Genomic DNA, 12,272 nt, shown 5'->3' with positions numbered 1-12,272 from the left:
TTTATTTGATGTTTTCTGTGGATGCCAGTAGTGCCAAGTATCATGAGAAGACTATGAACTTCTCAAGAAGGGAGGATGGTTTACAGACAAGTAGTACAGAGTCAGCATGCAGAGGCCACTGAGAGGGTGGTGCTGTACAGGGAACTGGGGACAAGGAAAGATGCTTTTAAGAAGCCACCACCAGTCTTTAGTGGAGCAGCATCCAGCAGGAAGGAAACACTGGAGTTGTTACCAGGAAGGGCCTTCGCTTTCTAGCTGAGAAAAGAGTGAGAGCAAAGGCTGGAGTCTTTAAAAAGGGCTGCTCCCCATTGGACCTCAAAGTTTATCTGAAGATTTTAACGTCAAGTAGTGGCAAATGGAATAGGAAAGAAGCTAATGCCCAACAGAAACTATCTTTTCTAGTAATGGTTAGAAGGGATTAATCAACAATGTTAGGAAAATAAAAAAGGTTTTAAAAGCATTTTCTTCAAATATTATCATTAAGATTTTGTCCCAAATTAGGATTTCAATACTGTCAGATTTTTTTTTTACTGTCAGATTTTTTTTTTTTTTTACTGTCAGATTTTTAAAAGAGAAGAAGGCATATCGCTAACAGAAGAATAACCCTCTCTCAGAACATGAGGGAAGGACTGTCAATGCAAAACAGGCCAGTAAGAATTAGGGAAGCTTTGCAAAAGCAGCCCTTCTCTGGAGTTGAAGTTCTGCTTGTGTGAGCCATGACTTCAGGGAGAAAGAGGGAAAAAACCTGACAAAAGTAGGTGGAGGAAGAGCTGGAGAGGAGTCTGCAGAAGTGGATGTGTTAAGGTGCTCGGTTGCTACCACGAAGCTTTAAATTGCTAGTGGCTGCAAAGTACTGAACCTGTCTGTGCCATCTTTGTGAGAGAGTAGAGTTTTCCGGATCACTGTGTCCAGTATCAACTCCTTGGTATTTCAGTTGGGTGATGTGACTTCCAGAACTTGATTTTGAAGTTAACGGTTTTAAGTTATCAGCAAATGGGACGTCCAGGTTCAGTGAGATGTCTGTATTTTCCATGAAAAGATGATTTAGCCCAGCTGGCCGCATACAATGTGTTTCAGTAACTGACATGTTTATCTTATTTTTTCTCCATAAGGCCAACATTTCCCAGGTATATAGGTGGAGATGATTACTACTAGTATTTTAAGTGGAACCTGACAGATAAATTACAGTAAAGGAGAAAGGAAAAATTAAAGTTTAGAACCGTTTTAAAGTCTTTGTTTCTCTGGTTTCTACAGCCGGCTTGCCCTGGTGTCATTTCTTGGGTGCATGCTAATGAAGTGCTAAAAGTGGCCTTCGGTTATGAAGTAGTCTAGTCGTTTGCAAGACCTGAAGGCACAGAAACTCTCAAAGAGAAGCAGTGAAGTGCAAACTAGTACCCAGAATACAAGGCACGCTTGAGAAGCACCTCTCTGGAACTAGACTAGTGAGTGTTTTTGCAAATGGCCATCACCAGTTCTGTACTTACAAGAGCCACGTTTGTTTTCTCCCCAGACGGGTATGTTCCTGATAGTTACGTGTGGACGGCTGGCCTCGTTTCTCATACGTGAAAGTGAGAAGGAGAAACTCTAAACTCTAAATCCTGAGGGTAGGATTCTTTTAAACGGGCTTCTTAAATGTTCCAAAGAGTGAGAGTGAAAAACCACACTTACATGTTCACGAAACATTTCTTGTTCATTGGCTAGGAATAAGCAAGGCTTTCTTAAAAATCAGACCACTGCATACTGAAGGGAGTTGCTTTCAAAAGCCCAAGGGAGGGCTCTTCCTATCTTTGTGGAGTTGGGCTCCCAGGGCCAGGCAGGGATTGCGGTGCAGGCTTGGGGGGGGGGGGGGGGCCTCGGCCTGGGGGAGGGGCGGTTAATCACCTTGTGTCGCACCACAGTAGCAGCTGTCCAAGCTGCCACTTAATGCTTTGGTGAAAGATCCCAGAATCTAAAAGTGGGGGAAGTGGAACCCGTATATATAATGGGCACACTCTTAAGAGGCTACTTCCTTTAAAAGTGTGGAAAGGTGAAAACCTTATCCCCCAAAGACTCAGGTTGCTCTCCCAGGAAGTCAGAACTTGGAGACGCAACAGTTGTCACTTTGACCTCAGTTCTTCTTTTTTCTGACCTCAGTTCTTCTGTACAGGAACGCTGCCTTTGGCAATCCATTTGGTAGAGAGTACCCAGGTGTCACAAAAATTCTGCAAGTCTAACTTGCTGCTAACTTCCATTCATGAATAACAATTTAAATTTTAAATTCAACAGAGCCTCTGGCCTCTGCTGCAAAGATATCACAGGAAGAGATTACTGCAGCTTCTATTTCGATGGCTTTTCCTTAAAGTGAGCGCTTGAAAGTATAAGTGAGTGGGTGGTTAGGAAACTGTTAGTAGTTACTGTTGTCTCTAAAAGGCAGAACTCTGGAAATGAAAAATATCTTGGCTTTCGCAGCAAAATGTTTGAATGCTCCGCCACCCAGGCAGAGACTGAGCAGGACCTGCAGAGGGCCCCGAGCACTACTTCCATGATGTGTAATATGGAGCGCGACTAGAAGGAAACTTTCCAGAGACATCCACAAATAGTTAGGCTTGGGCATTGGTCACACTTAAAAGAAAAATCCGTGAGATTTTAATTATAGTGAGGGTCAAGTAAGAACCTTTTTTATTCTCCTTAGAGATAAAACAAGAAAACAACGCCGTCCCTACCAGCATTTTAACCCAGGTTTAATTTCAATAAGATCATCAATTTAATTGATAACAAAATTATTCCAGAAGACTTGAATAGGTCTCGACCCGTCTTGATGGCAACGACTTCTCATCACCTTTAGGTTAGCTAGGCCTTAGCACTTTCTTATCCTTAACTATCACTAGTGTAGTGAACCACTAAACGCCAGGGATCTGAGATGGTAGTGACTGGAGTGGCAGCCAGAATCCGAAGGTGCCCGAATCACTTTTCTGTAGCATCTTGACGCTGGACGCGCGTGCAATTTTTAAACGGAGCGTTCATTTTCCAGGGGGAGCCTGTCTCTCTTTTCCTGGTGTTTGTAAATTGGCTCAGCTCTCGCAGTTGGTAGAAATGCCCCTGCTACGTGGAAGTAGGTGCTTTCTTAAGGGGTGGGGGTGGGGACGGTGGTGCCCTGGGAAGTTCGGCCTCCGACCCCGAGCCTGGCTTCCCTACCTGCGAGCGCTCCGCCCGGAGGAGCGGCGGGGCTCCGTCCTACTCCCGGGGTGCGGCTGGCTCGGCGACCCCCGCAGCCCCGGTGCAGCCCCGGTGCAGCCTCGGTGCAGCCCCGGTGCAGCCCCGGTGCAGCGCTGCGGGCCACGCGTGCGCCCGGAGGCGAGGGTCCCGGCTGCAGACGCTCCCGCCGCCCCCCCCCCCCGCCCTCCGGGGACCGCGAGGACCCGGTGACCCCGGGGTCGAACGCCGGCCCCTCACCTCCGCGGCCCCCCTCCCCCGCGGGACCCTGCCCGCCCCGCTGACCGGCCCCGAGTTGCCGAATAGCTCAGATGCTTGTCATATTTGCGGTCGCGCGACTCAGCGGGCTGTGCGCGCGCTGCACTCGCCGCCGCCTTTGTCACCAGCCGCTCGGTCGTTTGCAGGAGTGTTTTCTGGAGTGCGAGGGGACTGCGGGCGGCTGGCGGAGGCCCCCTGGCCGGACCGCCTCCGTCCCTCTCGCCGTCGCCGTAAGTCTTTGCTTAAGAGAAAATAAAGGGCGCGCCGGCCCGAGAGGGAGCGGGGGCGGCGCTGCCACCCGACGTCTCCGTGCTCCGCCTGCCCCTTCCTGCTCCTGCGGCGGCCGGGCCCGGCTCGGCATTTATCGCGCCTCCCGGGACCGCCGGGGGAGGGGGCGGGGCCTGGAGGGGGCGGGGCCCTGGGAGGGCGGGGCCGGAGGGGGCGGGGCCTGCGGCGGCCGGGCCCGGCTCGGCCTTTATCGCGCCTCCCGGGACCGCCGGGGGAGGGGGCGGGGCCGGGCGGGGGCGGGGCCTGGGGAGGGCGGGGCCGGGCGGGGGCGGGGCCTGCGGCGCCGGGGCCGGAGCTCGCGGGAGGCTCGCTGGCCGCACGTCACTCCTGCACGGCGGGTGCTGGAGCACGAGCTGCCGCTCGCTCGGGCAGGGCGCCCCCTCCGCCCGCCTCCCGCTTCCTCCTCCTCCTCCGCCGCCGCCGCCGCCGCCGCCACCATTGTATAATGCTCCGAGCGCGCCGGCGGAGGACTGCGGAGTCTTAGCTTCGGTCTCGCCGGCCGCCCGCTCCCCGGCGCCACCCTCGGGCCCCCGGAGCGGGGACTCCGCATGGACAGGGAGTAGCTTGAGGAGTGGGCGGAAACCCCTCCTGATGCGTTAGTTCCCAGGTGGAGCTGCATGTGGTAAGTTCTCCCGGCGCCAGGCTGGAGGGGATCCTCGGATGCGCCGGGCTCCCGGCGGGTGGGGGGCGGCGTTGGGGCCGGGCCGGGGCCGGAGAGCCCGGAGCGCGGCGGGGGGCGCCGGGGCCGGGGGACCTGGCCCGGTGCAGGTACCCGGAGGAGCGCGCCCTCCCCCTGCTGCCCGGCCGCGCACCCTGAGACCCCCGGGGCGGGGGCGGGGCGGGGCGGGGGCGGGGGCGGGCGCCGGCCCCCCCGGCCTGCGCGGGCTCATCTGCTGGGGGAAGGGCAGGGGACGGGCAGTCACGGGCCCGGGTCAGGAGGGGTCGGCGCTGCCCGGAGCCCAGCGCTGGGGCCGAGGCAGCCTGAGCTGTCGCTCTTGCAGCTGGGATGTGTGTGCGTGTTGTGGCCGCTGTGTTGTTGTGAACGCACGAGACTTTTTTTTTTTTTTTTTTTTTTTTTTTTTAAGGCTCGGATTGCTGGAGTGAAGGCTGCTTCACTTGTGGGTTCCTTGACCGGGTCTTCATCTAACTTGCTATGGTGTGTTTCTGTGAGTTTGCCTGTGCTTTTAGCTCGAAAACCTCCCCCTCTCCACCCTCCTTCCGCTCGTGACAAGTGAATGGATCTTGAATATGTGTGTGTGTATTAAACTTAACGTGACGCTGGCTTTTAAGTTAGAAACCTACAAGTCATCTTGGTGGTAACCGCCTCTGCCTGAGAGGGAGGGGGCCGAGGGGAGCCAGCTGGCCCTGGCCCTGGACTTTGTACCACTAGGACCGAGGGTGCCATCAGAGGGCCAGCGCATCCAGAGGAAATCCCAAGTTGTCCTTGTTTTTATTCTTGGCCCTCAGTTAGCTTACCTTTAGCAGAAGTAGCAGGGATAGAGATAGGAGGAGTCTTTTGCGTTTAGTCTTAAATTTCACAAAAAGGTTAGGTGTACGTAGCCTGTCTTAGGATAACTTTTTGCTTTCAACATGGGCAGTTTCAGAATGTTTCGGGTGGTAGAAAGTAAGTTTTTAGAGGCTCTGAATGAGGAAGGGCAGTCAGCAGGGCGAGACATACAGCCTCACACGATTGCAGTTTTTACTCGAACTGAATTGGGCAGCCCCGCTTAGTCTTAAGGAAGGCAGAACGTGTTTTCGAGCTTTGTTCGCGAAATAAGCTTTTTTGATTTCCCAATGTATGTTAAGAAATGTCCATAATGTGTGTAAAGAACCTAGAAGTTGTCGCAGCCAATAGGATCCCCGAGGCCTTAAGTGCTCAAAGTAGCATTTTATAATTAAGGACTAGTCTCTGACAAGATTGAAGTGGGCTCTTGGCTCCACTCAACCCCTGGAGGACAGTCCACCTGAGAGCCTCTCCATTGTTTTGCTGAGGGGGGTGAAGGGGATAGTTGCTCAGCTAACCAGAAGGCATGCCTCACTCCAAGAGCTCCTCCCATTGCTCCCACTTTTTATAGCAGTCTATTCTGATTTGAGTGAGCGAGGGTGTGCTGTGAGGGTGAAAATACCCATCGGAAGACCCAGCTTCTGGCCTGAGCAAGAATAGCTGCTACATGGATCTCTGCTTTTCCTGTTAATTTTATCAGTTTCTTTGTGGAAAAAAAAAAGAAAGACAAGTGTTGGAAAGGTTTCCTTTAGCCTCACTGACTGATTTAGAGAAATTATATGTTAATGTGAAGTTGTTTATGTTGCTCATCAAGTTTGGAACCCTTGGAAATACCCCCCCCCCCCCCCCATTAAAACATACATAACCATGTTGCTGTCAGGTGACAAATCCTAGGAAATGGATTTGATAGTCTTTTTTTTCTCCCCCTTTTTAACAGTCTGTTCCTTGCTTTATTACAACAGGTAGGAGAGCGGACTCACAATTTATAATACCAACCAAGTATATTACAACAAGAGGTGTCCTAAGGAACAGTGTTATTGTCACGCAAGTGTCACAGCTTCTTAGGTAACAGCTGCTCAGGCTTGTTGCCCTTTAAGAACTAAGAGAAGGATATTAATTCAGATTTGAAATTCTTTAGGCTCCCGTTTACTGAATTGTCCCTCTTGGAAGCTTTTTTAGCGAGAAACTGAAATATAAATTTTACTCAGTTGCTATGCACTGTATTATTAATAATGAGCATAGAAAATAGTAAAAATTTTGCTATTTTAAAACTCACTCAAATGTATGTAGCAACTGATATTTTTGGTATCCACTATTTTAAATAACGCTCCAATGGCAGAATAAAAGTACAACAGTACTTTAGAGAGACACAGACACAAAACATAAAAAAAGGTATGGGGAGGTCAAAAATACAGACAAATGCATAAAGGGGAGGTTTTTTTTGCTCAAATAAAGGAGCATACTACAAATTATTGGTATCAAGTTATATTACAAGGCTATCCTCTGTCAAAATATTTTACACTTTAATGAACTAAAAAAGGTAAAATCTACAACAGGAACTTTTCGAGTTTGTTTTTGGTTTTTTTGCTGTGGTTTCTTGTTAAAGATTACTAGTAAAAGCACGAAGCTTTATTTCGTTTTCCATTTATATCAGAAAAATCAAGACCACTGTCAGTATTGTATGTAGATTACAAACATGTAGAGATAAATGTGATATTGAGGAGTGTGAACTTTAATTCACTTGTAGAATTTTTTTAAAACTCTTGTTGCTACAGAAATTTCATATTTATTGTTATGGCATATCCTGTAGGAGATGGTTCTACTCACAGTAGTTTCTTGGCACAGGACAGAAAGAGAAAGAGAGAGGTATCTTTGATTACTGAGTCCAAAGATCATATATATGCTAAAGGCACCAGAGGGCAAGCTTCAGTTTTAAGCAAAAAGTGGCCTTACAGTAAGGGTAGCACCTACCTTCATAGATCTTTCCATTAATACTGAGCAACAGAACATAAAAATTCTGCAGACACTTGCATATACATAAACCATAATTTTCTACCTACTGTTAATACTTATAACTTAAACAGGTGATAGAAATCCATAAGCTAGGACTCCTGCTTAAGAAGTATGTGAATATTTAGTTTTAATATTCTTGAAGGAAACAGCTACTCACCAAAGTTGGCGTGTCTTTAAAAAAAAAAAATTTTTTTTGTCTCCAATGGCCAGTGCAATTGGTATGAAAAGCAAACTTCTGCCCTCTGTGCAGATGCTGGGAAACCCTGTGAACAGAACTGTCCCCTGGAGCGCCCATCACTCATTGTGTGGAGCAGTGTCTTTCTCCATGAGCACTGTGTGGCAGTTCATTCTTTGTATGAATCTGTGAATGGCATATGTCAGGCCAATAAGACGACATTCCTATTCTGGGTAATAAATAGATGCCTTGTGCTTTTTTTTTTTTCTTTTTCTTTTTCTTTTTCTTTCTTTTTTTTTTTTTTCCTGAAGATCATGAGACAAACAAAAACATGCTTGGCAGTCTAAAAAAATTTTCATTGAAACACAAATAAAAATTTCAAAATAAAAAATCACAGTATCTTTGAAAACATATGACTTTTACTAGAACAAAACCAATGCCTCTCACTTCCCCTCAGCACTTGAGACAGTGCAAATTCCCTTTTGGAAATTCGGCTCTCTTTGTGGTTCTGAGGGTTCCAAAACCTGGAAAGGCTCATTCGTCTCCAGTCAAGGTCTTCTGTCCCTCGTCTGAACTCAACTGGAAATACCTGCCAGGATTCACTGACACGGACACCACCATTTATTTGATTTATGTATTTTAGGAACCCAGGATCGCACAAGCTGTCTTCTGTCCCCCTGGCCGCCCTGGGTTCAGAAAGGAGCCGGGCATCTGCTGGCCCGTGTGGCCTCCCTTCACACTCGCCCGCTGGGCGTGCAGCGCTGGGCCCGCCTCCGAGCAGGCCTGGCCGGCCAGGGACAGGCAGGCCTGGGACAGGGACGGCGGGATGAGGGGTGAGTGTGCCCGGCCCGGCACCGCCCTGGGGGAAGCGAGCTATGCGGATGCGCGGGGCGGGGGCTGGAGGGAGGAGAGCGGAGGGCAGCTCGAGCCACCGTGCAACCGCTACAGCAGGTCTGACTAGTTTTAGGTGCCCAAAGGCAGCTTTGTTTCTCTGGTGACTCCAGGTAGCAGCAAACCTAAATTCTTAAAACTGATTCATGTCTGAATTACTATCTTTCTGTCTCCCTGCAAGAACCTTTAACTTTGCAGAGTTACCAAGCGGTTCTAAGGTTTTTGCTGTAATAAGCTTCATAGGCAGTTAACTGCCAAGAAGCCCCCTACACCAGGCATCTTCTGTGGTTCTAGGGTGTTCCGTGTGGAATAGTGAAGGGAAGGGATTCCGGCTCTTAAGGGCATTTTCTGTAGGCACACTCATGGTTAGAGAGGGCTGTGTGAATCCGTGGAACAAAAGAAAAAAAGAACTACTTGAATGTGCCACGGTCACAGAGTTACACGCGGATATGCCACTTGCTTGCTGCAGATCAACCTTTAGCTCCTTGCTCTCCTCTCCTGGTGGCTGCTTATCATTCCACGCCACGCCGCAGCTCCTGGGGCTTGGAGCACCCCACCCTGGTGTTTAGAAGTGTTACCGGAGTTGAACTCAGGGAATCTCAAAGTCCCAAGGTCATCTCTACCCCAAAACAGGTTTGCATAAAACTCTAGCCACACTAACTGAGATAACAAGGTGGCAACTGTTTTAAACTGATCCTCCCTGCGTGGTTAGCCCATTTTAAAATAACGCATGCGACAGATTTGCTTTTCAGATTTCTCTCCTTGGAGGGAGCCTCCATGTGCATTTGAACTCTGTGGTCTGCAGCTGAAGAAGAAATGTTTGTGCTGCCTCTCTGCTTGGCATGAGTTTGGTGATGTTCTTTTCCGAGTACTTTTTAAAACAGGCTGATTTTTTAAAAATATGTTTTACTGCATCCGGAAACGTAAAATAAAATCGATTTCACCCAGTGACGATCGTTAGCTCGAACGGTTTACAGACTCAAAGCGTGGATTCTTCCAGTGGCACCTGCCTTCTTGCTTCTGAAACTCCTGAAGATAGGCAGGGCGAACGGCATGTTAGGGGTAGCAAGTGCAGTAGGCTGGAGGAAGGCTGTGCTTAGGGGTCACTGAAGGTCTTTGAAGTGTTAGGAGGTCGGTTCCTTAGAAAACTATACTTACCACGTTCAGTGTGGTACTCTGGCTATTCCTACTGTCTTCCACCAAGTGACTTTCCATTCCATGGGTCTTTAATTATCAATATGCAGAAGTCCTCATAAAGAAATACGTTTTATCTCAAGGTAGCCCCAAAATTACTTTTAAAAATGAATGCTGGCCATATTTACAAACTATCATCTACTGCTCTCTGGTTTAGTTTGTCTGTTTTTTTCTACTTTGTGAAATTATTCAAGTATATGATATAAAGTTTAAATTGTCTTTGTAAAACCTTATCACTAGCCTGCCTAATTCTTAGGAGTAACTAAAATAAACATGCCAAGTATGGATGTCACTCATAGGGGACTGCACCCTCCATAGTTTACTCCCTTTCATGTGTCTCTTAAGTATATTTCTGTTATCCTATACCTTCAGTTAGTTTCTATCCTCTCATGTATGTCCTCTCATGTATGTCATGTTGTAGAAATTTCTTTTAAGGAAACCACATTTGTACCATTACGGTACAGCGTTCAGTTTTACTCATTAAGTGTATTTAAAAAAATAACTAGACTGCATGTGGAAGTTAAAAGACAAAATTTGTTCGATATTTGTGAGGCATATTCATAACCTGTCTTCTTTAAAATGATTTTTTTTACAGTAATAAAGCATTCTGAATTTGAGTTTAAAAACCCCTCATAGGGATTCCTGGGTGGCTCAGCGGTTTGGCACCTGCCTTCAGCCCAGGGTGTGATCCTGGAGACCAGTGATCGAGTCCTGCATCGGGCTCCCTGCATGGAGCCTGCTTCTCCCTCTGCTTGTGTTTCTGCCTCTCTCTATCTGAGTCTCTCATGAATAAATTAAAAAAAAAATCTTTTTAAAATAAATAAATAAATAAAATAAAAAAACAAAAACCCTTCATAGTCTATAAGAAACACTTGCATAGAAATGCTTCCTGATGTAAGTAACATACTTAGTTTTTGTTAGTTTCAGTGGCAAGTAGTTGGCTAACAAAGCCTGGAAGACAACCTTTTGTTTTAACTAAAGATGCAATTTTTTTTTATATACAGATTCATTCTAACAAATTACATTGGCCTGTTTTAGGGTGACTGTTTAATATATCCGATGGCTCTCTTTAAAAGAAAACATACAAAAAAACTGTCCCTTAACTTTTGGCAAAGCATCTGGTTTCTACCCTAAGCCTTTTTATTCCCCTTGACATTGTTTATTAAGGGTCTCTAACGTGAGGGGAAAAACAAGGTATCTTTGGGGAAAAGACGCTACAGGAGAGTTGAAACCAGAATCCCATCCAAGCAATTATAAATACAGGAGAAAAAAATATTTTCATTATGCGCGGGAATGGGGGTGGGGCAAGGCCGCCTCGCCTATAGGGGCACATTATCTCAAGGGAAAGAAAGAAATTGAAGTCTAAGAATTTTTTCCCTTAATTGATTATGAGTCTTTAGATTCAGTGTGTTAAAAGATGTTCCTGACACCCAATTAGTATGAATTAGCATCGTAATTTTAACAATTGTAATAAATTATTATAAAAATAATATGTTTTTAAAGTTTCAAGTGTAAAGATTGGTGATAATAGTTCATGGCTTATGGACATTATTGTGGAACATACAACATCATAGAACCACAACTTGTAATTTGAGTAGAAAAAAAAAACTTCAGCAAGCTAGTTACACAGTAACTGGTTTCATTATCTAAGGTTAACTTTGTTACATTTTACAATTAAATGGCTCCTCCCCGCATCCTTTATGAAGTTTTCCCAAATAACTGCCTGAAGCAGCTGTCTGTTTAGCAGTGGAAGCAATATCCTGTTCTGAAGAAGCGCTAGGATTGTCGAAGGCTTTTCAATACTAGTACAATTCTTAATGCTGACACCAAGACTGACTCCTGGTGTGGTTGGGAGTCCGCTTTAGGATCCACCCCCGCCCCTGGAAATTCTGGACTGTTGGCTTCTCCCAAGCCCTCACTCGGGTTTGTATGTGTGTATGTTTGTTGCTGCTGTTGTGCGTTCTCACTTCAGGACTCCTCCAGGGGATTCGACCTGTGGTTTTTGAAACGGCAAGTGTCACTTGGGTACAGGCAACGGCCCTTCTCTCAGGACAGCATTTTCAGAGCCTGACCCGTAGCCTAACATGACCTAGTCGGGTCTTGCAGGGCTGTTGGCTTGCTTCGCAGGGTCCCGCCTGGCCTGGACGGTGGGACCCCTCCTGGCCTGTGCGGGCCTGGGGAGATCCCCAGGTCGCTGCCGGGCGCGCCCCCTCGCGGCTGTGCCTGCGCCTCTTCTCGGAGCTGGAGAGGAGTGGACCTGCCCCGGGCTTGCTTGTTTACCCGGCCTGACAGCGCCTTGTGGGGAGGCTCACCCTGAGTCGTGGAAGAGTTCTCGCCGCCGGTGCGGATGATGTGGTGCGCTTACTTGATTTCTCACACTCGTGGGATTTCAAGTCTGTATGGACGCGTGGCGTTGGGAGGGTGTTTTTAACTTTTTATTATGGAAAATTCCAAACACTCGAAAAGTAGAGTGTAACGCATCCCCTTGTACTTATTACCCGGTTTCAACAGTTGTCGACGTTTTTTGTCGATTTTATTTCATCTCCATGGCCGGTTTTTTGTTTGTTTGTTTGTTTGTTTGTTTGTTTCTAGAGCATTTTAAAGCAAGTCCAGGCATCATGTATTGGTTATGTTTTTGTTCAATTTAGGAATCTGTATATTTCTGCTTAGTCTTTTATTTTAAGGGTGTGGTGCTTTTAGCCAGAATCCCCAGGTAAAATAAACTAAATAGTTAGCATTTCCCCTGTCTTTGGAAGA

At 47.3% G+C, this 12,272-nt stretch overlaps 1 protein-coding gene across 3 annotated transcripts in view; it reads left to right on the top strand.

Moving 5' to 3' along the window:
• Positions 1-12,272, top strand: part of SERTAD2 (SERTA domain containing 2) — a 114,297-nt gene that overhangs the window by 87,217 nt on the left and 14,808 nt on the right. Inside the window, exon 1 of one of the 3 annotated variants that reach the window (XM_072743117.1) lies at positions 455-1,604. The exons of 1 other annotated variant lie outside the window; for it this stretch is intronic. The gene's annotated coding sequence lies outside the window, so the exon portion shown is untranslated. Of the gene's footprint in view, positions 1-454; positions 1,605-4,070; positions 4,361-12,272 lie in introns of those variants that run through there. One more of the 3 variants, XM_072743115.1, reaches the window with a different exon arrangement.

This window comes from Vulpes vulpes, chromosome 16, assembly GCF_048418805.1.
Source record: "Vulpes vulpes isolate BD-2025 chromosome 16, VulVul3, whole genome shotgun sequence".
Lineage (NCBI taxonomy): Eukaryota > Metazoa > Chordata > Mammalia > Carnivora > Canidae > Vulpes > Vulpes vulpes.
This window is presented reverse-complemented; position numbering and strand designations above follow the sequence as displayed.